Source organism: Arachis hypogaea, chromosome 19, assembly GCF_003086295.3.
Source record: "Arachis hypogaea cultivar Tifrunner chromosome 19, arahy.Tifrunner.gnm2.J5K5, whole genome shotgun sequence".
Classification (NCBI taxonomy): Eukaryota; Viridiplantae; Streptophyta; class Magnoliopsida; order Fabales; family Fabaceae; genus Arachis; species Arachis hypogaea.
Window position 1 is genome coordinate 95,290,993 of NC_092054.1, and position 22,407 is coordinate 95,313,399.

Genomic DNA, 22,407 nt, shown 5'->3' on the forward strand with positions numbered 1-22,407 from the left:
AGTACTGTTGGATGATTCCTTCAATCCATTCAGACTCTGAGAGATCATATTGACTTGCTGAGTTAATACTTTATTCTGAGCCAATATGGCATTCAGAGTATCAATTTCAAGAACTCCCTTCCTCATAGGCGTCCCATTACTCACAGGATTCCTTTCAGAAGTGTACATGAACTGGTTATTTGCAACCATGTCAATGAGTTCTTGAGCTTCTACTGGAATTTTCTTTAGGTGAATGGATCCACTTGCAGAATGGTCCAATGACATTTTAGATAATTCAGACAGACCATCATAGAATATATCCAAGATGGTCCACTCTGAAAGCATGTCAAAAAGACACTTTTTGGTCAGTTCCTTGTATCTCTCCCAAGCTTCATAGAGGGACTCACCTTCTTTCTGTTTGAAGGTTTGAACAACCACTCTAAGCTTACTAAGTTTTTGAGGAGGAAAGAACTTGGCTAAGAAAGCCGTGACCAGCTTATCCCAAGAGTTCAAGCTGTCTTTAGGTTGAGAGTCCAACCATATTCTAGCTCTGTCTCTTACAGCAAACGGGAAAAGCATAAGCCTATAGACCTCGGGATCAACCCCATTGGTCTTAACAGTATCACAGATTTGCAAGAATTCAGTTAAGAACTGAAAAGAATCTTCTGATGAAAGTCCATGAAACTTGCAGTTCTGTTGCATCAGAGAAACTAATTGAGGTTTCACCTCAAAATTGTTTGCTTCAATGGCAGGGATTGAGATGCTTCTTCCATGTAAATTGGAATTTGGTTCAGTAAAGTCGCCAAGCATCTTCCTTGCATTGTTATTATTTTCGGCCATGTCTGCTTCTTTTTCAAAAATTTCTGTCAGATTTTCTCCAGAGAGTTGTGCTTTAGCTTCCCTTAGCTTCCTCTTCAGAGTCCTTTCAGGTTCAGGATCAGCCTCAACAAGAATGTTCTTATCCTTGTTCCTGCTCATATGAAAAAGAAGAAAATAGAAAAGAAAATATGGAATCCTCTATGTCACAGTATAGAGATTCCTAATGTAAGTAGAAGAAGAAAAGAAATTCGAGCACAGAAAGAAGAGAGGGTTCAAATTTTTAAATGAAAAGAAGTGTTAGTAAATAAATAAAATAATTAGAAAGAGATGAGGGGGAGAGAATTTCGAAAATTAAATAAATTAAAATAAAAGTATTTTTGTTTTTAATTTAAAATTAAAGTAAAAATTTGAAAATTTTAAAATTTTAAAATGAAATTAAATTAAATTAAAATTTAAAACAATTAGTTAATTAAAAAAGAATTTTGAAAAAGATGGAAGGGATTTTCGAAAATTAGAGAGAGATAGTTAGTTAGGTAGTTTTGAAAAAGATATGATTGAAATAGTAAACTTTTAAAATCAAACAAAAAGTCAAGTAGTTAATTGAAAAAGATTTGAAAATCAATTTTGAAAAGATAAGAAGTTAGAAAAGAAGTTAGAAAAGATTTTGAAATTGATTTTGAAAAAGATGTGATTGAAACTTATTTTGAAAAAGATTTGAAAAAGAAATTTAAAAAGATTTTATTTTGAAAATTAAAGTTGATTACTTGACTAACAAGAAACTAAAAAGATATGATTTAAAATTTAAAGATTGAACCTTTCTTACTAGGCAAGTAACAAACTTAAAACTTTTTTGAATCAATCACATTAATTGTTAGTAAAGATTTTGAAATTATGAAACAAAATAAGAAAAAGATTTTGAAAATAAATTTTGAAAATTTCGAATGTCATAAAAGAAAAATGAAAGAGATTTGATTTTTGAAAAAGATTTGAAAAAGATAAGGTTTTTAAATTGAAAATTTGATTTGACTCATAAGAAACAACTAGATTTTAAAAACTTTTGATTAAATCAAATCAAATTTTCGAAAATTATGAGTGAAATAAGGAAAAGATATTTTTTTGATTTTTTTGAATTTTTTTATGAAGAAAGAGAAAAACATGAAAATTTTGGATCAAAACAAATGATGCATGCAAGAACTCTATGAATGTCAGGATGAACACCAAGAACACTTTAAATGTCAAGATGAACACCAAGAACTTATTTTTGAAAATTTTTAAGAAAAGAAAAACATGCAAGACACCAAACTTGGAAAATTTCAAACTTTAGATACTAATAATTCAAAAATGCATATGAAAAACAAGAAAAGACACAAAACAAGAAAAATTAAAGATCAAAATAGAAAATCATCAAGAACAACTTGAAGATCATGAAGAACACATGCATGAATTTTCGAAAATTTTAAGAAAAATTAAAAAGATGCAATTGACACCAAACTTAAAAATTGACACTAGACTCAAACAAGAAACATAAAATTTTTGGTTTTTATGATTTTATAAGATTTTTTTTTTGGTTTTTTCGAAAATTATTTTGGGAAAAACGAAAAAGAAGAAATTTTTTTTTGTATTATTTTCAAAAATGAGAAATAAAAAGCTTAAAAATAAAATAAAATTACCTAATCTAAGCAACAAGATGAACCGTCAGTTGTCCAAACTCGAACAATCCCCGGCAATGGTGCCAAAAACTTGGTGCACGAAATTGCAATCATCAACAATGGCGCCAAAGGCTTGGTGCTCTCAAACGTGAATCACACTTTGTCACATCTTCGCACAACTAACCAACAAGTGCACTGGGTCGTCCAAGTAATAAACATTACGTGAGTAAGGGTCGATCCCACGGAGATTGTCGGCTTGAAGCAAGCTATGGTCACCTTGTAAATCTCAGTCAGGCGGATTCAAATGGTTATGGTGAATTGATAATAAATATAAATAAAATATAAACTAGGATAGAGATACTTATGTAATTCATTGGTGAGAATTTCAGATAAGCGTATAGAGATGCTTTCATTCCTCCTGAACCTCTGCTTTCCTGCTGTCTTCATCCAATCATTCCTACTCCTTTCCATGGCAAGCTGTATGTTGGGCATCACCATTGTCAATGGCTACATCCCGTCCTCTCTGTGAAAATGGTCCAACGCACTGTCACTGCATGGCTAATCATCTGTTGGTTCTCGATCATACTGGAATAGGATTTACTATCCTTTTGCGTTTGTCACTACGCCCAGCACTCGCGAGTTTGAAGCTCGTCACAGTCATCCCTTCCCAGATCCTACTTGGAATACCACAGACAAGGTTTAGACTTTCCAGATCTCAGGAATGGCCATCCATGGGTTCTAACTTATACCACGAAGACTCTAATATCTCGGACTCGGTCCCCTGTATTGGATATCTAAGAGATACTCATTATATCTCATCTTCATGTAGAACGGAAGTGGTTGTCAGGCACGCGTTCATAGGTGAGAATGGTGATGAGCATCACATAATCATCACATTCATCATGTTCTTGGGTGCGAATGAATATCTTAGAATAGGAACAGCAGAGCTCCACACCTTAATCTATGGTGTGTAGAAACTCTACCGTTGAAAATACATAAGAACAAGGTCCAGGTATGGCCGAATGGCCAGCCCCCTGAACATGATCAAAGGATCAAAAGATAATCCCCCGATGATCCAAAGATGTAAAATACAATAGTAAAAAGTCCTATTTATACTAAACTAGTTACTATGGTTTACAGAAATGAGTAAATGATGCAGAAATCCACTTCCGGGGCCCACTTGGTGTGTGCTTGGGCTGAGCATTGAGCTTTACATGTGTAGAGGCTTCTCTTGGAGTTGAACGCCAGTTTGTAACCTATTTCTGGCGTTTAACTCCACTTTGCAACCTGTTTCTGGCGTTTAACTCCAGAATGCAACATGGAACTGGCGTTGAACGCCAGTTTGTGTCATCTAAACTTGGGCAAAGTATAGACCACTATATATTGCTGGAAAGCCCTGGATGTCAAATTGAGAGCGCACCATTTGGAGTTCTGTAGCTCCAGAAAATCCACTTTGAGTTCAAGGAGGTCAGAATCCAACAGCATCTGCAGTCCTTCTTCAACCTCTAAATCTGATTTTTGCTCAAGTCCCTCAATTTCAGCCAGAAATTACCTGAAATCACAGAAAAACACACAAACTCATAGTAAAGTCCAGAATGTGATTTTTATTTAAAAACTAATAAAAATATACTAAAAACTAACTAAATCATACTAAAAACTATGTAAAAATAATGCCAAAAAGCGTATAAATTATCCGCTCATCATCCTTCGAAAGGATGATGAAGGGTTACAAGCCGAGAAGTCGATCAAATTCCTCTTCCAAACAACAAACAATCAAGCTGAATATGAAGCTTCGTTGGCTGGATTACGATTGGCTAAAGAGGTCGGAATCTCTTTTCTGACAGTTCACTGTGATTCACTACTAGTGGTACAACAGGTAAGCGGCCAATTCCATGTACGAGACACACTCTTAGAAAGATATCTAAACTCGGTAAAAACCCTTGTTCAATCTTTCTAAAAATTCGAAATATTACACATACCTAGGGAGGAGAATTACAGAGCTGATATCCTGTCAAAACTAGCCACGCACAGATTAACCGAACAAACGGAAAAACTTCATCATATTACGCTAACAGAAGCTAGTTTAGAGACAAAATCTGTCTTTAGCATATCGCAGGAAGAAGACTGGCGACATGTATTCGTCAACTACATAAGAAGTGGAGACATACCAGAAGCAGCTCAGTATACTCTGCTGGGAGCCGAGCTATACAAACGAGGAATCTCTAGACCCCTTTTGAAATGTCTCGGGCAGACAGAAGCGGAAAATGTCTTAAACGAACTGCACGACGGAATCTGCGGAAACCACACTGGAAGTAGAAGCCTAGTCACAAGAACCTTACGGGCCGGCTACTACTGGCCAACAATGAGAAAGGACTGCAATAACAAAGTACAACGCTGCGATGCATGTCAACGGTGCGGACCACTCATCCACAACCCGGCCGAGCTGCTGCATGCATCAAACATCAGCTGGCCGTTCCATAAGTGGGGGATGGATATACTCGGCCCGTTCCCTATATCGACGGGGCAGGTAAAATTTTTACTTGTGGCCATCGACTACTTTACAAAGTGGGTTGAAGCACAACCCCTAGCAAAGATCACAGCCGAAAAGGTACAAAATTTCATTTGAAAAATGATAATATGCAAATTCAGTTTACCTAGGAAAATCATATCCAATAATGGCAGGCAATTCACCGATAGAAAAATTGCATCATACCTTACAGATCTGCATATTAAACATCATTTTTCCTCTGTCGAGCACCCTCAAACCAATGGGCTCGCAGAAGCTGCTAACAAAGTTATCTTGCAGGCACTAAAAAAGAAATTAACAGATGCTAAGGGGTGGTGGGCCGAGCTCATACCAGAAGTAATATGGAGCTATAACACCACACCACATACAACAACGAATACAAGCCCATTCCGACTAGTGTATGGAGCAGAATGTATGATACCAGTCGAACTTAGCCAAGGATCCAGCAGAACCGAATACCTCAATGAAGAAGACAACTCAACGGAAAGAGCAACCAAAATCGACCTAATAGATGAAGAACACAACCTGGCTAAACTACGGCAGCAAGCCATGCAAACAATGATAAAGAAACAATACAACAAAAGAGTAAGGCCGAGAACACTACAAGAGGGAGACTTAGTCATGCGACAAATGGAAGATGTACGGAAACCGCCAGGTCAAGGAAAGTTAGCCACAAATTGGGAGGGTCCTTTTCGAATCTCTAAAGTTATTGGAAAGGGAGCATACTGCCTGGAAACAATAGAAGGAACACCCCTCCCCAACACATGGAACATTTCGTCCCTGAAAATGTTTTAGAGCTAAATTCTATTTGTAATAGTGATTTGGCCAGGTACTCTTTTTCCTGATCACGAGGTTTTTCCCTAAGGAGGGTTTACTCGGACAGGTTTTAACGAAGCCGACCATCTCACATAATAGACAATTCAATTTCACAACCAATATAAAGCTTTGATGCATATCAAATTACCAAAACCAACCTTATAAGGCCAAACACGCCGATGAAATATTCAGTATCCATGAAAGTCAGCATGAGAACTAAACGGGCATTCACAAAACATACAAAAGCCGACAAACAAAGTCGGAAACAAAGTTCAACATATTCCAATACAAACAGCAAGCTACAATAAATAAAACATAAAAATTTCCATCAAGGAGGAGGAACACTCTCATCCTGGTCTTCGACGCCCTCATCATCAGCAAGCCGACCATTCACTACAGTCTTTGCAACATTCAACCGCTCGACGTCAAATTCGGGGACGAACAGTAAAACTTGGCTGACAGCACGGTCAAATCCGGCCAAAAACATGTCCATCTTCTCCTCCTCAAGCTCGTTAAGACGAGCATTCATCTCACCTTTAACTCTGTCATTTTCCATAAAATCAGCCTGGAGCATCCTGATTTGCCCATGAAGACGTCCCACTTCATCTTCTTTCTCTTTCTTCAGTAACTTGATCTATTCCTTCAGGTCTTCTATTTCATCTTCTCTTTCCTTCACCTTAGCAGTGACATCACTTACAACTTTTTCCTTTTCTTTTAACAAAAGCTCGGAGGATGCAGCTTTATCAATCAGAACCTACTGCTCCGAACATAACAGCTCCGTAGTACGACCAACGCAAAGAAGCCGAGATGCAACAATCTAGGCAAAACAGGATAACCTCAGCAAACTAGCAAATAAACAGATAACAAAGAGAAAAACAAAATTACATACTTGGATGAACTTGCCCATCCCTCCAAACCCACATGACGAGTAAGTGCCATATCCCCAGGAAATTGGGAAATGCGATCTGCAAGCTCGGCCAAGGGGAATTGATCACTCCAGAGCGAGTGAGGGTTCGCACCAGGCATGAAACCATGCAGCCGACGCTGCCGATAAAAAACAGATTTCACAGCAACATTCTGATCACCCTTGAAAATCACCTCCAGTGAATTCTCCGAAACGGTTTTCCTTCTTTTTGGCGAAGGAGGGGCCTGGGCAGTAGAAAATGCAGCATCTTCGACAGCCTCCTTCACAACCCCAAAAATACTACCACCCCTTTCACCATTCTTCTTCAAAAAAGCTTGGAATTTGGCAGGATTCAGATTGGGCATCTTACTACCTGAAAATAATATGAAGGTCAGTAAACATATAACGGAACAACGCAAAAACTTGCACAAATAACAGTACCTATATATAATTTCAGCCTTTCAAAATCATTTTCCGCATCGAATTTCAATAAATCAGGAATAGACAAACATCCCCCAGCAGCAAAATTCTCAATCAGAAACTCCAAAAGACAGTCCTCTTCCTCGCTCATATCATCAGCCTCAAGAATTTGCAAAGGCTCCGAACACCAATACATAAGGAACTTTTCTATCATTTCTTCATCAAGGAAGAAGGGATATACAGTCTCCAAAGCACGAATTTTTACAAACATAGACTTAAAGTTTTTAAAAGAGGATTTGTAAAGTAAAAAGAGAGAGCGACCAGGAAAACTACTTAGAAAAATCCAAAGTCCCTTTCTGAACCCCTTTGGACTGGAAAAGAGAAAAGAAAACATTCAGTGAAGGAACAAACATTCAAGAAATTCATAAGAACTTAAAACGCGCGCAAAAACGCCCACGAATTCGGGTATAACTGTGAAGGAGCACAGTTAAGCTGAATCAAAACTTTACACTCAAAATCTGAAAATGGAAACTTCACATGCAGCTCAGATAAACAGGGGATATACATATAAAAGTAACCCCAGTCCCCCCTCCTTTCACAAACCCTATCCTGACCGGAGCACGGAAGGAACTCGAAACTAACATCAAACCCAGTTCTCACAAATTTAGCAGGAACCAAACCCTGAACCGACTCCTGATTACAGTAAGAGGAAGCCCGAGTCTTTACGTCGTCGTGAACCCAATGGTAGGGATTCTCCTTATCCTCCTCGACAACCTTCAATTTCTCTTTCTCTCTTTCTTTAACCATTTTTTCAGGAAAAACAAACGAAACTCGAAAGAAAAAATGCAACACAGGAAGAAGACAAGGAGACTAACCTCTGGAAGACATGGTCCCTAATTCACCAAAAACCTCTTTTGCAAAACACCTGAAGACTCGTGTTTGAGAACAATCAATTACAACCCACTACTTTAGTGGGAATATACTAAGTCATTAAGTTACGAGAAGGAAACGGTTAAGCTTGCACATTGGTAAACGTGCACATTAAATCACGGCCCGGTTAACCAAGTGACAAAAATCACTTTTTCCAAAAACAAATAAGAACGGGCATTTCAAAATGCACTCATAAAAAAAATCCGTTTGAGTTTTTAGCCCAAGCTTGTACGCTCGTTGAGCTTGGGGGCTCAGCTATTCAGCCTCTCTGCGCCGAGGTATATCTTCAAAAAGCTCAACTTGCCGCATACACCAAGTCAAGCTTGGGGGCTGTGTACTGCACCCAAGAATCTCGGCCACGTCCGAGATATACCTCGACGCAACGGTCGCCTTTCGAAAACCGCCCATATACTCGAATCACGGAGCCAATGTACTTGCCAGCATATCCGGATCAATCCACTCGCGAAAATCTCGGAATGTGCTGACCGATCAGGCTCCACGCTGAGCCCATAAACCCGAACAGAAAACATTGAACGGAGACATGAAAAAGCAACACACTCTCACTCGATAGAACTACTCGGTTTTGTCCTATACTGCCCGTCTCCAATCTTATATCTTTGATTTTAGTGGTATTCTATTCTATTACTGACTTGAGCGTCGGAGTCCTTTTTGCAGGTACCACGCTCGGGTTCGAGTTCACGAGGATAACGTCGGCTCAGGACTAATGTCGGCTCAGGAGCTCTTATCGTACCATCGGACCGACGTATAAATCAAGAGCAATATGCTTGCCAGAACATATATATATATATTTGGCTTTCCTTTTTGGTTCTTTGATGGCTTCGGCCATTAATAATAATAATAATAATAATAATTTTTTATCTTTTTTAAAATATTTTATTATAATAAAAATTATTTAAAAATTTTAATAAATTTTAAATTTAAAATCTCATAAAATTTAGTTTAATTATTTTTAAAAAAATAATTTTTTTAAATAAAATAATAAATTATGAATAACTTATTATTTAATTTTCAAAAGCTCATCGGTTGTGCAACATGAAGGCCAAGATAGAAGGCAATTCAGCAAGGATTTCATGCATGAAACGTGAGGAGATGGGCCGTGAAGCGTGAAACAGAGGCTAGTTAGGCCTAGGAGAGGCCATACGTTGCATGCATGAAGGGTGCATTCCACACTCCAAATGGTCTACTCCCAAGGGCCTTCAATGCTTCAATAATTCTTATTAATTCTTTACTAATCTTTTCAATTTTAAATGTTTTGTTGGCTCAAAATTGAAGTTTTAAACCCATGATTTCAACTAAGTAAGGCTCTAAGTTTTGAATTTCAATTACAACGAAGATCATTAGTTAATTAAGAGTCATTAAAACTTAATTAATACAATTTAATTTGATTTAGTTTTTTTTTGAATTAGTTTAAATTCTGGATTAGTTTTAGGATTAGTATTTAAAAAAAAGAGACTCATGTGCTCTTCTTCTTTCCTTTCTTCTTTTCTTCGATAGTTTTTACACTTCAAGAATTCTAGGTTTTTTTAGCATGAGTTACTAATCTTCCCGGTTAAGATTAGGATCTCTGTTGATTCTAATGGACTAATATTCTAGCTTTTCTACCTTTTATTAATGTATTGATATTTTTTTTAAAAAAATTTTTGTTCTTCATCCAAAAAATTTAAATGTGTTGAAAAATAATTCTTCTCAGACTTGAATTCTCTTAATATCTTGAAAAAATTAATTAATTGAATTAATCTCAAAAACTTCTCAAAATTTTTAGGTTTGAAAACTACACTTGATAAGTGACATTGAATCAATTAGAAATAATTCTTGTGTATTGTGTGATTTTTAAATAAGTGAAAGTGCTTCACTTCTTTTCTTAAATAATTGACTAAGGGATTAGTGATTAATTAGGTTAAAGAGAAATTGAATTACCAAGGGATTGGGGTTTGATTACTAATGATTTGCCATAGATACATCTTTACATGATCAAGGTGGAAAGTAAAAAGTATTTCTCCAGAAGTCTCAACATCTCTGAAACTCAGGAGTGAAAATAGGCCAGACCAGGCTTTACTCTTAACAGGCCTGGCCTATGTCATGTAATTATTTGGCCTGAGCTTGGCCTGCATCGTGTTATAGGCTTTTTTTTAAGTACTAAGCCTGGCTTGATTCAGCCTAGCTTGATCTAGAGCCTGTTAAAAAGGCATTTTTTTTATAAAAATAAAAATATTATTTAAAAAAATTATTTTTAATAAAAATATTTATATGTAATATGTCATATTTAATATTTATATATGTAATTATGTATTAATTGGCTCAAACAGGCTTGACAGGCCAATAAGACTAATTAGTAAGTCTAGATCTGGTCTATTAATATATTAATCTTTTTATACGAGATTGAACATATGCCTATTTTATAACAGGTTAGGCCAGGCCAGACTAAACACATGTCAGACTGCAAGTTCCTGGTAAGTTGCCTCGTCTTTTTCCACCCGTAGTAAAATTTTAACTCTCTTAATCATATTACTTTCTAAACTAATTTTAGTTTACTCTTGTTTAATTCTCTATTTTCATGCTATTTGCTATTGAAATTTCAAGTTGTGTTTGTCTCACTAGAATAATTAAGTAATTATTGCTTGCTTAATCTGTTAATTCTTGTGAAAATGATAATCTACTTTCGTGATATTATTTAGTATAATTTGATGCACTTACCGATTATTTATGATTTTTTAAAATCTGCATCATATGTTATCAATTATTTTAAAATAAATTAATTTATATTCATACCAAATAATATTTATTTAAGATTATAGTTTAAATTCTCGTGCAAGACACGAGGAATAAAACTAGTATATTATTAAAATCGAATCTTTTCAATTTGTGCCTGGTGAGCTACTTTTCTATTGAGTTTAAGAAATTAATTTTATATTTTTATTTTAAAATTATAAATTTAATAATAATTAAAAATAAATTATAAAAAAAAATAAAATATCTTAAATTATTTAACATGTAAAATATTAAAAAAATAAATTTAAATTAAAAAATAAGATTAAAAAATATTAATTTGCTATTATCTGTAATAAAATTAATAAAAAAATTTATTGATATTATTTAAAGATTAGTTATTTATAAATATTATTAAATTTATTTATTTTTTCAATCCTATTTAATTAGAAGCAAATTTAAAAATTTATATTCAAAACATTTTTTTATCTCCATCCATAATTCTAATAGATAAAAAATTATATTTTTTCAATTTTATCTTGAACCTCTTTAATTATCATTAATTTTATTATTTTTAAGATTATTAATTTTTATTTAATTATATTATCTCATCATATTATACACTATCGTTTCTCTTATCATTATTATTATGTTGCCTTTTTTTTTATTCATCCCAATCGCAATTAATTATCACCATACCATTATTTCAACTCTCATTTTTGTTTATCACTCTGATCTATAACTACCATGGTGTTAACTTTTGAGTTATTACAAATTTGCTAAAGGAATTTTTTTCTTCTTTGATTTAGATATCTAGATGTATACTTATTATATAGATCCTTATTATTTTTCAGACTTATTTGTTAAGTCATATTTTATTGCTTTCAGACAAAATTTAAGATATCAATGATTCAGATTTTTTTTTTTATCAAATTATAAAATTTGTCAACAATTATAAAAAAATAATATCAAATATTTTATATCTTCTTAAAAGAGTAATATTATATGGACACTACTATTTTAGTTACTATTAACATATACAATTGAATATAAAAATATTACATTATTATTGAATATTTCCCCTGTTCTTAACACTTATTTGTAATAATTCTTAATCTTTCTCTAAATCTAATATGTCAACTTCTATGTCTCTAACTAATAAAATTTTTAAGATTTTCATTTAATTTCAAAACAAAATTGTAATTTTTATATTGTTATTTTTTCTAATATTTTCAGAAAATTAATTTTTATGCTTTTTAAATTATAAATTTGAGATAAAAAATAAAAATTTTAATAAATAATAAATTATTAATAAATAAAAATAAAAATTTTATATGTTATTTATTTTTTAATGTATAGAATAATAAAATTTAAATTAATTTAAGTATGATACTAAAATTATTATGTTATTTTTATATGTAACAATTAAGATAAAGATTTATAAATATTTATAAATTTATTTATTTTTTTAATCTTATTTAATTTAAAGCAGATATAAAAATTTAAATTTAAAGAATTTTTTTTCTCGCATAATTTTAATTGCTTTTTTTTATTTTATATTCAATATGTTAAATTATCTTTTGTTTCATTATTTTTTTTAAAAAAAATATTTTTATTTTTATTATTTTTTACCATTCTCCGTACACATATTTATCATTATTTTTTTTAATTAAGTGAAATAAAGATAAGGACAGAGTACTACATGTACTCCATAGAATAAAGAAAAAGACAACATGAGTAGAAGTTATGTGTAGAATAAAAAAGTAACTATAAAAAGAACAAAGGAAAATTAACTAATAATTATATTTTTGACCAAATTTTAAGACGAAAATTATATTAAACACTATTTATCAATAAAATTAAGATAGAAAAGTGAAAATTGGACACTAATCTCCTATTCCCTTTATATATTGTTGTAGATATTTAATTTTTTTTGGTGACTTAAAAGAAAATAAACAAAAACTAAGAAAGAAAAAAAAAACAAGAAACTGCTTAAGAAAGGCAGTCCCGCTGAATACTACTCTCAAACTCCTTCCAAGGCAATGGAAGCTCCACTTGGGGAGAAATAGTCCTCATTGCAGTCTTTGCCATGATGTCTGCTACTGTATTTGCATCTCTCAAGATCAACCGAAGATCAGCACGCCATTTCCAAGACATGATATCTCGGATTTTTAATACCAAAGGATCAATAAACCCAGAGCAATCTTGTAAATTATTGACAATAGTAAAAGCCTCCACACAGTCTGTCTCACATATAATGTCTCTTTGTCCCGAGTTCCATGCTAAAAGAAAGCCTCTCCAAATAGCAAACAACTCTCCTATTTAATTTAAAGTACATTAAAATATTATAATAATATCTATAACAATATTATTTAGGACAATTATGGAAGGTTTATCGAATCAAAACTTAAGAAAAAATAAATTATTATTAATTAAGTAAATATAAATATACAGTATTCTTACCTATATTTGGATCATTCCGTTTATTACTTGGACCAACTTCACTGTTATTATTAGTATCTGAATATTTAGAAAATTTATTATTAGCATGAAAATATATTGTAAAAGGTAATTCATATTAAATGATATACTAACTACATAAATTTATTAATGGGATGTATAACGCACGCCTTCTGGCAAGGTATTGCTGCCTCTGTTCTTCGCTCATGTTTTGTCTTTGTCGCCAGACATAGTCTTGCCAAGTCGGTCCACCACTTCCATTGGTATCCTGTCAACGGTAATTAATCAAAACAAACATATAAACATAGTTTCACACTTTTATTTAATGACGAAAAACAAATTATATTAGATGAAGTGAGAAAAATACATGAAAAGATGGATGAGAAATGAAGGAAGTTTTTCTAGTAAAAGCAACGTGAAGTGAGAGAGAATAAGGGAAGAAAGAGATAATTATTATAGAAGTTACGTGGAATTATAAAATAAGAGAGAACGTGAATGAAAATGAGGTAGTGAGAGTATTGTAATGCGAAATAACTAACGTGGGCTAGGTTATTAAGAAGGATAAAAATGAAAAAAAAGTTTTGGACACCAAAACAGGTTTTGCCATTATATATTGTTATAGATTATTATATTACCTTGTTCTCCTTTCTCGTTTTTTCTTTTTCCTTCCATATTCTCTTCACCCGACCGTCCGCAATTAATTATCACCAAGTATTATTATTGCAAATTTTAATTTTGTCTATCACTTTGATTTATAACCATCTATTCCGTTAACTTTTATGAGTTGTTGAAGTTTCGCTAAAAAAGTAAGACATAAAGCATTTAATTTTATATTTAATTTTTAAAATTTTTTAATTTTTTAAATATTTTATTTTTCTTTTTTAATTTTATATTTAATTTTTTAAATATTTTTAATTTCATTATTTTTCTAAATTATTAACTTATAATTTTTATTATATCCCCTTACTATATCAAACACTATTCTTTCTCTTATTATTATTCTCTATACACATACCTATCATTGGCTAATCGCTGTTATCATATTACTTTGTTCTTTCTCGTTTTTTCTTCTCCTTCCACCGTCTCTTCACCCCACCGTAATTAATTATCACTATTTATATGTTACATCTTTTATATGTTAATCAAATAACCAGTGCCATATGCCAAACAAATGATATTATAGAAGTCAAAATAAATTATATTTTTGTAATATAATTCATTTATTTTAGTTTAATTTAAAAATAAATATTCATGTACTCAAATTTTAAATATAATATTCTGTATACTTAATAATTTAAAAATTAAAAAAATAATATTATCACATATGAAGTAATTTAAAAATCCTTAAATTTAACAAAATATTAGACTTTTTCAATTCATCATTGATAGATACAGACATATTTAAAAAAAATACATATAATATAAAAAAAATTAGTTCTTCCTTAGTAAGAGAAAAAGATAGAACACTATCTTTTGTACGTGAAATATTGGAACAAATTAAAAAAAAGTAAAAGAGCCATGAAAATATTAATTAGATAAGTAAATTAAAGAGAAAAAAAATATAGGTAGAAGTTATACGTGAACATAATAACTGCAATAAAACTAAATAAAATTTGTAACGATGGATGTGACGAAATCGATAGCGTTGAAGGTAAAAAAATAATGGCAGCAAGAGAAATATAACAAAGTGTATTAGGAGGTAAAAAAAAATCAGTAAAATAGATGAAATTATAAAAAAAATAAAAAAGATATATATTTTTTATGATTAAAAAAAATTCTAATAGAATAATTAGAATGAGGCTAAACTACTGGACAGACCATCAGAGTACAGTACTCACAGATATACTTAAAACAACACTATACAAACAAAGACCAATATAGAATTAAACAAAACATAATTTAAATGAATACCTCCGAATATAATAAGATCTATACAAAAAAACTATTTATCACCACTGATTAAACACTTGTTGGTTTCTAATTATTTTTTTATTTCATATATGGCCACGAAAATAAATCTTTTGACATCGTCTTTACCTAGTTTAAGATGTAAAAAAAAACTCATTTAAATAATTGTGCGGTACAGAGAAGAGTTTATAAGATAAAGAAGAATTAGACCAAAAAAAAAGAGAGATCATGGGAGTAAAGAATTGAATAGAAGTTACGCGTGAGTTTTTGTAACTGTTAGTAAAATAAGTAAGTGTATAATATTTTTGAATTATGTTAGTAGGGTTAAAACAGGAAATAGAAAATTGGATACCAAACCTCCATATTTTGGCATTATATATTGTTATAGATAACTCACGTGGTATGTTTTGAATGTGTTTTCTAATTTATTTTATTTGACTTATTTAAATATTTTAATTATTTATTATTTATTATTTATTTGATTTGATTGAGATCAATATCAAATTATTTAATATTTTTATAATCACGTTAACTATAATTATATTATATTAATTATTCAATTTGACTAAAATAAATGAATTGATTTTGTTCTAATTTGTATTAATTTTTTATCTTATATATTTTGATTAATAATTTTTAAAAATATTATAATTTTTATATGACATATTTATAAAATATTTTTTATTTATTTAACTTACTTAAGTAAACCAAATAATTCTAATTATTTTATTATATCAATTATTTAATTTGATTGATTCAAATATGTAGTGGATTCAATTTATTGTCATGTAATATTTGAGACGTTATTTATTAAAAGTTTTTTTTTATTTTTTATTTTTTGATCTAAAATATTTTGATTTTAAGTTTGAGAACGTTAGTCATTATTTATATTTCTTTTTTTATTTTAATATCAAGTCTAATTATACAATTTTTTTTTTTTTTTGGTGAACGTCTAATTATACAATTGTATTATAGCATGTTAATTTTTATTAAGCATGTATATTATTAATATAGATTTATTGAATAACAATTATAAAAAATAATATATCTTAAATGGATTACTAAAAAATAAATTTAAAATATTCTATCAATATATAAATTGAATAGAAATTTTTCATACATTGTAGAAGAATGTAAACTAGTTACTAAACCAATAAGAAATAGACATTATTATTATTATTATCGTTGTTGTTGTTATTCTTATTTATTATTATTTCATCTATTTGAATACACTTTGTTCTGATCTCGAACAAAATATAATGAATAGTTGAATACACGTCTTTCTTTCTTTCCCTTTTGTAGTTGTTGATGAAACAGCATAATTTATGCGTACATATGTTTCATCAAACTATATATATGTGTATATAATTTATTTAATTAGTAACACTAACAAACAGTTTCAGAGTGAACTGGAATGAAAGGAAATGGGCTGTCGGAAGCATATGTGAAGGTGAGAGCATTTTTGAAAGGGCGACCAGAATTAACAATACACTGATCACCCTTAACACTCAAAATGGCTGGGATAGTAGTGCCTAAGTCCGCAGTGGTCTCTAAATCTTTGCAATTTAGAATCACATTCTTTAGAGAACAACGACAGTTGTTTGTTATGGTCACAGTAAACTCTGGTTTTCCATGCCTCCAAATTCCATCCTTATGTTGTTCAATTTGTAAGTTATTCAACGAGCACTGGCAATGGCCTGATCATCATCAAACATTTTTTTTAGACCAAAATAATTTATATTTATATATAATGAACAACGATTTGAAAAAAGAATAAAAAAAGACAAACTTACATTGAGAAACGAGGGAAAGGAAGAGGAGTATGCTGATCATCTTGACAGTGGCTGCCATTATTTGTGATAATTAGGAGCCAGGAAAATGTTTGATTCGGATAGTATAGTGAAGCTCTTTTTCTCAAGTGTTCTATTTCTTAAGGAAGTTGTTTTATTTTTATTTTTTATTTTTTGGTCTTTCCAAGAACATAACAATCAGTATTTATAGATAGAATAATTATCAGGGTCAAATAATAAAAATTGACTAATTGAATGTATTTTGAACACATGATATAAAAAATATGAGATACGCTATTTAATGAGATATGCTATTTAATGTCTATATTCACATTCCAATTTTTTAATGTCTTGCTAACAAAAATTTGATCACCATTCCTAAAATATTTTTGACTCACCAAACTTTCTAAAGATATAGAATCTTAGACTTGTACTCAGCACTGAAATTGTAAGACCATAATTTTTGAAACATACTATTATGAGTTAATTTTAATTAATTTATTTATTAAAAATTTTAGTTTTAGAAATTATTTTATTAAAAGTAATTAAATCAAATTTTGACAATTAAATTAAAAATTTTACTTAATTTTATAGTTATTGAATAATTTTCTGTATTTAAATTATACAGCTTAACAGTTGCAAAAAAAATACAAATTTTATACAATTTAGTTAAATAATAGAAATTCTAGAATTTAATATTTTAATTTTTATAAATAGAAAATAAATTATATTATTTCTAATTTTAAATTAGAATACTTTATTAAAAGCTTATTAGTAAATTGAAAATTAAGTAGTATTTTTAAAGTAATTTTAAGAGATTAAATTAGATTTTAAATTTATATAATATACTTTAATTTTATTAAAATTGACTAAATATCAATTTACCCAAAATTCTTAATTTCACTTTTGTCCTAAATTAAACCCTAATTCCCAAATTAAACCCCAAAAATCCTAACCCCTTCTAACTTAACCCTAACCACCGCCAATGTTTCCCTTCTCTGACCAAACCCAGTAGCAGTAGAAAAGAAAGAAAGAAACAGTGAGGGTAGAGAGGGGAGAACAGGAGAGCAGAGGAAGAGGGGAAGAAGGGGGACCATATGCAGTCATCACCGCCGCGCCGCATCGCTGCTTTGCCGCCGTTCGTGCTTCTGTCGCCGTCAGAACTGCATGCCGCCGCTGGAAGCATCTTCATCGCCACCATTCCATGGAGCCGAGCCCGCGTCACCGTCGCAAATGAAGAGGAGGCCGCGTCAGCTCGCCGCCAAGCCGCTGTCGTCGAGGGTCCGCACCAGCACCGTCGTCGCTGAGTTGGTCCGCGCCAGCACCGTCATCGCCGAGTTGCTTTGTCTTCTAGCCTCCATGGTCGCCGTCGCTAGGTTGCCACGAAGAGGGGGACCGAGAAGAGAGATGGAGTTTGCATCCGTTGCTACTGTTGGAGGGTAGGACCGTCACGGAGAAGGGTTGAGCCATCACTGCCGTCCCTCAACCGCCATCAATTTGCTACAGCTGTTGTTGTTGGAGGTCGTCGCTGTCGCTAGAAAAGGGAAAAACAAGCGAGAGTGACACCGGAGAAAGGGTTTCCATCACTGCCGGTCCTTGTTGGATTTTACCGTAGAGAAAAGAACGACGCGAGGGAGAGAGGGAGACAGAGTCGTGCGAGCAAGAGGAGCCACCGTCCTTGCCGTTGCCGCCACAGTCGCCGGTGAGTCATGCACCACCATCAGAGTCGAAGATAGCACCAACCTTCTTCTTCTGGTTTCGATTCTCCTATTCTTGAACCTGTAAGCTTTAATCCTTACTCTGTTTCCATTTTGTTTCTTAGTCTTTTCTATTCTGAGTAAGAAAAACTAATGTTTCTGTTTAACACTGCTGCTCTGCCTTCCCTGTTTGTTGATGGAATTATCAAAGGTGATAGTATTAATGGTACTAACGAGCTATTAGAGTTGCTACTGTTGCTGAAATTAACATAGAAGGGATCATCGCGTTTAAATTCGACGGGTTCGACTAACTGAGGTAGGGGTGCTTTTCTTAAACTTGTTTTACTTTTCAGAGTTGTTTTAAATTGATATTAATACGTAAAATACATTTTTGTGATTTCGTAAGTCTTATGAATTGAATTGAGTTGTTTTGGATGAATGAGATTATTAGTTTGATTGATGTTGTTAAAGTGGTTTTCCTTAAATTATTGGAGGAGATTTATTGTTGGCATTTAGTTTAATTTTGGAAACGATTTGATTTTAGAAAAGATTTAATATTGAAATTCAATTTGATATTGAATTCGACTTGAAATTAGAATTTGATTTTAAAACAAATTTGGAAAGGACTTGATATTTGAAAGCAGTTTGTTTATTGATAATGATTTGCTATTTCGGAAATGATTCGAGAAGGGTTTGAGGAATAGTTTGGTTTGAAACTGTTTGAGAAGATCGAGAATTCTTAATTATTGATTGATGTTGTTGATTGAAGTTGGTTTAAATTGCGATTTATAGGATTGGTTGATTGAATTCTAAATTTTGTAATTTCCTTGGGGTTGAGTGTTGTTGTTGTGATAATGGTAATTGAAAGTGATTTAAATGATTAACAGGCATTTGGTTTGATTTGGTTGGGACCCGAAAAGGATGGCAGAGTCCGAATTTTAGAGGAGATACTGCCGAAATTTTATAAAATTAGAAGTTTTGCCTGAAGTAATTATTTAAAAAGGTTTAGTTTTTAAACATTATATGTTTTAATATTGATTTATTTAAAAAATAAAGAATTATGTTTTGGATTGGGATTGTTGATTAATGGAACGGAAAGAAGGATGATGAGGATTTTCTTTGAAATATGATTTTGAATGAATTTGGAAATGAGATATGGATTGATGAATGATGATGATATTGAGAATGTTGAGATATGATCTTTGAATTATTCATATGGCTTATGAATTTGAATTATCTGAGACAGGAGTTTCCCTAGGTAGACGCAGTGGCTTGTCACCACTTGCTCCAGGTTGAGATTCGATACTCTGTTGACCCTACGTCATAAGGGTGACCGGGCATGTATAAATTCCCGAGAATGGTACCCCCATTGAGCAATTGATATTTGAATATGAGAAAAAGCTATGCATAGACTCATGGGGATGCGCGACGGGGGACAGTCTAAGGTTTTCGGACTTGTCGGGTTGGCTGGATAACCGACAGATGAACTCATTAGTCATAGGACAGACATTCATCATATGCATTTGTATGCTTTGCTTGGGTTTGAACTTGTTTTGGTTTGCCTAATTGTTAAACTGTTCTTAACTACTACCTGAACTATTTGCTATAACTACTACCTAAACCTGTGCTTTCCTTGTCTGTCTTGCTTGTGTTTGTCCTGGTGTGCTACACTTGAGAATGAAATTTGGTGCTGAATTGATGATTGTGTTGATTGATTGCGTGGTTGGTTTCTGATTGAGATTTTCTTATAAGAAAAGAAAGATTTTGGATTTCTGAAATATTAAACATTGTTTCTTTGAAAAGGTTTTGAACGATTAGCTATTATTTTTTCTAAAAGGATTCATAAGGCAATGATAATCACTGAGCTTGAAAACAGTTTTCTTATTAAATATCTTCTTATGACAATTCTGAAACTCCGTGGTGAGACCGTGTGGTTAGGTTTTCACCCCATACAGCTTTACCTTTTTAGGAATCGGAGGAAGGAGTATTGTAAAGAGTTATACCGCGTTTGGTTTATATGATGTTCTATTAATTAGATAATTTTTCTTCCTTCGTCTTTGTTATTACAATTTTGTAAGAGGGATAGGAGTTGTATGTTTTATATGTATATTATGTTATAAGCCGTTATGTAAGAAATCTTATATATGAACCTATGCCTGTTTGTTCTTTTTTAAGATAAAGTATTTATTTCTGGTTTTTAATGAAGTCAGCGATACGGTGTTGAGTCAAAGGCTCCTATTTTAATATTAAGTATATGAAGTTAGTCGTAATACTTCTTGCTATCAGAGTGGCGCAGCCGGAAGCGTGACATTCTGGTAGTGAGGGTGTTACAGAAATTCTCTCTTTTAGTGGAACTTTTGAAACTTGAATTAATTGTTTCTGAGAGGTTGTGATCACATGTTCCTCTAGAGGATTGGCTTCTTCTTGAGCCTCTTTCTCTTATTTGTTAATAACATTTGTTCGTACCCTAGCTCAACAGATAAAAGTCAGGCCCAATAAAACAAAAGGCCCACTAATAAGGTGGCCCTTCACGATAAGCCCGACCTCTTAAAGAGGCCGGACAATGTCATAAAGGTCCAGTTCTACTTGACTAAACAAGTAACTGCTTTCTTAAAGCTTTCCTATTATCTCTATCCCATCAAGAAGGTAGATCCCAACAAACTCTCAAGATAAAGGGAACTCTTATCCATCAAAAAAGATAGAACTATTCCAACAAAGGTGGTTATCTACCCTACTATAAATACACTGGCACCCCTAGATATAAGACACGTTATAATCTACTAAAAGCTTATTTAAAGCCCTTGCTAACTTATGTATCGCAGTCTCTTGCAGATACCATCCTCCACCTCCTCACAAGGAACTCGGACAGGCGGCACCTCGGTACTGAAGAGGTCAGACGCTGCCTCATTAAGGGATCTGGACCTAACGTTTAGGCTAAAATCATCTTTTCAGGTAACCCTCGGAACATTGGCGCCATTGCCGGGGACCTATGATTAATCCTCTGACGAATGGCGGGCCACGAACACAAAGATGGCTATACAGCATCTGAGTCTGAGCCAGAAAATCAAGCCCTCTTGCTTCCGCCTCCAGCACCACACCATGGTCCCCACGGGGAAGGGACCTCAGGAATCCTCAAACAAGGAGGATCCAGTCCAAGGTCCACCATCCCGAGGCTGAGGACCAACCTCATGCGACCGAGATTCTAGATCTACTTCATTGCCAAGGGGATCGACTACAATAGCTCGAACATGAGGCAGAGCGATAATGGGAAACAGAATGGGAGTTGTGGAAAGAAGTAAGGCAACGAAAGGAGTTAGAAGACAAGCTACAAAAACTAGAAGCTGATATACAAAGGAGGAATAATCGGGCAGAGCGTGATGAAAGTCCCTTGGGAGGACAAGATCCGTTCACAGAAGAGATCATGAAGGCTAAAGTTCCTAAGAACTTCAAATCGCCCAACATGGATCTCTATGACGGGACGTCCGACCCGAGCCACCATCTTAGCAACTTCAGAAGTAGAATGTACTTGGCTGAGGCTTCTGATGCCACTTATTGCAAAGTCTTTCCGAGTACTTTAACCAAAGCGGCCATGAAGTGGTTTGATAATCTGCCACCCAGGTCGATAGCCTATTTCAACAACATGGCTAGGAAATTCCTAACCAAGTTTTCCATTCAGAAGGACAAAACGAAGCAAGCCTCGAGCTTACTAGGAGTAAAGCAAGAAGTTTGGGAAAGCCTTCATGACTACATGGAAAGATTCAATAAAGCTTGTCTGGAAATC

At 32.8% G+C, this 22,407-nt stretch overlaps 1 non-coding gene across 1 annotated transcript; it reads left to right on the plus strand.

Annotated features, from left to right (window-relative positions):
- The first annotated feature begins 318 nt into the window (after positions 1-318).
- On the plus strand, positions 319-426 carry LOC112780900 (small nucleolar RNA R71). The gene has a single exon (XR_003191706.1). It is a non-coding gene; the product is annotated as a small nucleolar RNA R71 (small nucleolar RNA).
- Positions 427-22,407: the final 21,981 nt, after the last annotated feature.